Below are 6,000 nucleotides of genomic sequence, written 5' to 3' on the forward strand. Positions count from 1 at the left end.
AGTAAAGTAATTTGAGCCAAAATTCTCATGAAATCATTCAACTGGTTGTTTCCTAACAGGTGACAATTATATCGTGGCTTATTTCGATTATTCATGTGGTAAAAAGGTCCAGAGAGCAGTCGAATGCTTAGTTCTCGAAAGCAGTAACATTTTCGGTGAAATTCTGATTAATTGGCGATTATCACCTCACAACATACACACCGTCACTGAGAGCCTTCGAAACATCAACTTCATAACGATAAAATAATGAAACTTCGTTTGATTCTATGAACGTGGGGGAGTGAAAATGGCACATGGAAATATCACTTTTATCCGTCTTTTTCGAAGTGATTTCACAAATATTCACTTCACGCTATCACATTAGCCTCATATTCAGCTGGAGATCTACACAAATGTACGTTTTTCATTGATAAATTACTTCCTGAAAATATCATTTTCACATGGATGCGGTGGGCAATCAAAGATAAACACAACGACTGACGTCACTATTTGCGAAATATTTATGGCAGCGCATGCTATGTCGCTCGAAATTCGACCATCTTCATTACCTTTTTTCCAGGACATTGGGTATAGACATACTGTACATTGCGAAAAAAGGAACAGTTGACATTAACAAGTGACAATATATTCAAAGGTATTGGTGTTCCGCTTATACTAGCTCTCTTCCATATCCGATAATAATTCGGTTTTGAAGAAAGCGTAGATCTGGCAACTCTTCCACGAATCCGATGGCAACAAGTTACTCACTTAATCACACTCTCATTCATGATATTTATGGGCGCTAACACAGCCAAACACGTTCATTTTTTTTTTGACGTAGAACTACGTCTTTCATTAAGGGTGTCAAATCAGAAAACAGGTCACGTTTTTATGAAATAAAGTTAACGTTAATAACTATTTTTGCCGCGAACGGATTTTGGCGATTTACATACTAAACGAATCGGAAATTCCGTAAGATTTGTTTAATATGCCATACATTAGAATCCCCTGGTTAGTAAATGGTTAAAATTCATGAAAACTTTAAGTGTTTCTATTTTCCCATACATTTGTTCTGTCCATTTGAGTGCTTTCCCGAACAGAACTATCAATAACGAGCAACTTATCGACGACCAACGGAGGGGAAATCGTAGGATTTAAAGTCTCCGTGAACAAAGGAAAAGAAGAAGAATGAAGGGGAACACTTGCCTAGAGTATAAACAGTGGATTTCGCTGCGGCAAACTTTCATTCGGCATCGGACTGTTGAGTAATCCAGTTCACTTTGCTTTCGCTGCGCTTCGATCTAAGATTGGACCCCACCAGTGGTAATCCAACTTGGAAATCGTCGTTTGATTTTTCTGTTCGTTTTTCGCGTTATTCGTATCGTGTGTTCTTCTTTCCGCGTCATAAATTGGACGCTTCGCGTAGTGTGCGATGGGCAAGAAGGAGAGGAAGGCAGGCTCGAGCCCTGCAAAAAAACGAACGTATTGCCAGGGGCAATAAAATTTCGAGGTAAGCGTCATCTAATGATGCACGCGATGTTGGTGCAGTGAAAAGCGCTCGCACTGAACCGAGCCTTCGCGAGTGTGACATCGCATCGAACAACAGCGAAGTAGGCGATTTCGGCGCGTCGGTCGAAAATGTAAACGCCCAGGCAGCAACTAAAATCAAGCTCCACCCCGCTGGTGGTGAAGGCGGTCGCTCTTGACAAACTCATCAGCGAATTCGCATCGATGGGTGTTACAGCAGAGTACAAGCTGTGTGGCATAATTCAGTCTTTTTCCAAGCAGTTAACATTGTTTATTTTCCGTCTTCATAAGGGCTTCGTTGGTGCCTTTGAGAATGCATCAATGCATTAAACTGACGTTATGGCGAAGCAGACGTTAAGGTTGTGCACCAAAAAATTATTTGGGAATACCAAGCATCTTGAATGTCTTACTGGAATGTTATAAGTTATTTGAGTTCGCGTGCCAGTCGCAAAACTGCCTTCAACTAGGATTGCATTTGCGCTAATATTGATCATGATGAAGCATTGCTACTGTTTTCGAGGTTGTTATTAACAAAAAGAGTTTATTTCTCTTGTTTAGTCATCAAGAAAGTAAATGTTCTGGAATTTTGTATGTGATTAGGTTTCGCCAGTAGCAAAGGTTTCGCCAGTAGCAAAGGTTTCGCCAGTAGCAAAACTTCCTCCACTAAGGGTGACAGCTGCGCTTCTCTCGAGCATGAGAAAGTAATGCAACTCTTTTCGAGGCCAGTAATATTAACAGAAGCGTTTCTTTTGAGAATAGCGCAAAATGATGCCACCAATGTATGGCTCTGTATGCATGCTATGGTGAACGCTTGGTTTACGCTTTGTTTGTACGAACGATATCTAGAGGTGCGATTCCTTTGAGGCAATACTAAATAACATGTAGCATGATATTTGATACTTGCAAGTGTTGTCATTGCTGTTGTTTACATGCGGTGCCAAAGATATATTGATGTAGTTATGAGATATGGAATATAATCGACTATAGTCGAGTCTATGTCAATTTCGAAAAAGGCCACCGGAATAGCCTTGGAGGTAAATTTTCAATGCATTGACATGAAATAAATTGCGACACACGATTGTTTTGCGAGGGCAAGAATGAATCATCAATCAATTATCGTCAACTGATTCTACAATGAAAAAATCATTTCAGAGATTATTCTACTAAGCAGTTGTTTCTAAAATTTCACAGCATTATAGAATAATATCCGAAGGTAAAAACAAGCGACTTATATAAAATAACAGCGTAGTTCTATGTCAACAAAGCGGTCGTATCTTGGACACAACCTCCTATAATTTTTGTTTCATTTTTTTTTCATCTACCGCGACCGACCCCGTCAATGTGTGTTATTTTTGTGTGTCTTCTCTTCTGGCGGCGCTCGGGTATTCAGGTGTTGACAACCTCTCGGCGTGTTGACTCGTTCGTTCACAGTCGGTCCCACAAGCAGTGATGTGATAGCCGCCAGTCAACGCGCGATCGACGGATGCGCGGTTGCAAAGCCCTAACGAATTGAATAATTGATATTCTTATCAAACAAACGACGACGACGACGACGAAGACGACGACGGCGGCGGTGGACCGAGTATAGTTCGAATTCAGTCCACTTTAAAGTAGTTTTGTTGCTGTGAAATCGAGTCGCAATTTTTCGTTTGTGAAGCGCGTTGTTCGTGTGGCCGACCGAGCAGTGGCAGTGGAAGCAATTAGGAATCAGCAGCAGTGGAAAAGCAGTGCTTTCGTTTTGGGCGGGTAAATCAAATCAAATACACACGTTGCAATGTGTGAGACTATTTTTATTTTCGTTACTCGGAGATTATTTTTTCTTTCCGCATCACTTTCCCTGTCATTTGGTGTGGTGTGTTGCACAGTAAATTAGTGGAATTCGCCGTCAAACAAAAATTTGTTTGCGCTAAATATGTGCGATTGATTCCGTTATCAGCGTAATTCGACTCGCTATCGAAGAAATGCGGTGTGGCGTGATGCAGAAATTAATCATCCAAAGTGCGAGACACTGACTGCTGACTGACTGGCGAAAAAAAAGACAACAAAACTGAATGTGTGCCCACTCAGCAGCTGTTGTGTCGAATGAAGGAAACGGTGGAGAGCGGGAAGGAGGGTAGGATGGAATAAAACCGGGCTGAGTTAATAATGTTATCTGTGGCAAGTAACCAACACTGCGATAAGTCATCGTGCTTTAAAGCCTATCGGATCGGGGGATAGAGCGCGACGCATGCTGACGACGACAATGTCGAGAGGCAACAGTGCGAGCCGCGCGATGCGGTCACACAACAATAGCCGCTTAGGGCCCCTGAGTGTCGCCAAGTTCGCGAGAATCGGCGCTACTCAAGTGGCATCATCTTCATCGCTAATGGCGCGACAGGCAGGCAAAAAATATCGAATATCAACAGGCCCCGCCGCCAAGTCAGAGTGCGAATATAAACATATCGTGATCGGATAGAGCGACAGAGAGAGAACACTTACAAAACAGAGGGATAACTACAGTGACTCAAATCCGTAATCGTACTCCACCATGCAGATCTGTTTTCCCTTCTTTTGAAAGTCGAAAACAAGTTTTCGGAACATTCTATTCAGATAAAATTATAGTGTCATATGAGAGTTAAAAGGTTTGCTATCTGTTTTCAGAATAATGGTTTTTATTTCTCTAAAAATGGCGAATGTATGCTTATGTATGAAAATTGAATCAAACTCATAATCGTACGCAGGTTGAAATATCTACTCGATTTCGAAATTTAATGGTTTCTAAATTTCCTACACAGATAACTTCCTTAATTTTTTACTGGGCTTGATGGCGGAAGATTGTGGATGAATATCAATAACTTTTGAGTAATTATTATGTAACTATGTGCGAACTTCATATGTCTTGAGCTCTGGGTCATTGTCTTGTCAAAACTTGTATCCTCGATTCCATCTCATTTTGTTTACACTTTGCTACATTCTACACCTTTAGGATATTCAAGTAAACATTCTGATCCATAACACCATCGATAAAAATCAAATTGAGCAAACAAAAAGTTTGTGATGCTCCTAGGAAGCGCAGCTTGAATGCCCGAGTACAGAGTGACAACCCGTTTCTCAGCAAAGAAAAATCAGTAACTCCAATATGATTATTCCAAACTGCATGAAACACATCAATGTCCTTATCTGATATTTTCGGCTCCGATGGTTATCGTTTCGTATGGAGGAAGCCAACAATGAATTAAATGTAAAAAATCTGAAAGCAACGTTTAAACATGGTGGTGTTGGAGGGATGGTATGAGGGTGCATGTAGTGGTAATTTGTTTTTTATCGATGGTGTATTGAATCAGAATGTTTACTTGATCATCCTGAAGGAAAATATGATGCAAAGTCTCAACAAAATGGGATGGAATCGAGGATTCAAGTTTTGTCAAGACAATGACCCAGAGCTCAAGAGATATAAAGTTCGCACATGTTTACATTACAATTACTCAAAAGTTATCGATATTCCTCCACAATCTTCCGACATCAATCCCTGTAAAAAAACTAAGGATGTTATCTGTGTAGTAAATTAAGAAATCATTAAATTTCTAAAAATGACGATTTTAAAAACAACTTAATGAAAAAAAGACGGGTGGGTAATGTCGGGGACATAACCGGAGTGACGTAGGACTATACAAAGGGGACAGCTTTTGTTAAATATATATATTTTAAATATATTGTTTCATTTTCATCTCCTACGTGAATATCTACCTATCTACCTGAAAAATGGATTAGTTCACTGTTTACTCTTTGTGAATATGTTGATGGTTCTGAAAAGAACCTTTGGTGTTGTGTTTTTGTTATCACTCGATATTCCCATCTTGTTCGGTTAAACCTTCCTGTTTAGCTATTGCGTTTGCCACTCGCCACAGCTTTCACAGTTGGAAAATTTCTTCCCATCCAGCTTGTGACATGTTGTTCAGTAAATTACATTTAATGCGACGTGCCGGAGAAACACTTTGCCACTCACTGAAATTAATTGTTGCCTTGATGAGCGCCGAACCGAAGCTTCTCTGTTCTTGATGCGGGTTTTCTGATTGTCGTGAGCAGCTTTGCAAGCCAACTCGAGCACTCCGACGGCCGAAACTTTATAATCGCTGTTAGGTATACTGGTGCTCCGGCACCAATCCGTTCGGCCTAGTTACCCTTGCGGAGCAATCAGTGAATGCGACCAACAGGGAACTGGAGACCTGCACGGTTCGAGTGAGACTTTGCCTTTCCCTTAACTTGTCCTCCTTTGTTACGTCCACGATGCCGATGCCGTACAACCACACGGGTTTACGGTTTGAAAGAAAATAAGATATTTTTTTGGGGTCCGCGTGTTTTATACTCTAGCGGTACACACTCACAGGATAGAGACAAATCACATGCAGGCTAAAAAGGGTCCACAAAATTATCTTCAATGTAAAGAGTTTATTGTTTTCTTATCACTCGATATTCCCATCTTGTTCGGCTAAACCTTCCTGTTTAGCGATTTGT

The sequence above is a fragment of the Toxorhynchites rutilus genome, chromosome 2 (genome assembly GCF_029784135.1).
Source record: "Toxorhynchites rutilus septentrionalis strain SRP chromosome 2, ASM2978413v1, whole genome shotgun sequence".
Classification (NCBI taxonomy): Eukaryota; Metazoa; Arthropoda; class Insecta; order Diptera; family Culicidae; genus Toxorhynchites; species Toxorhynchites rutilus.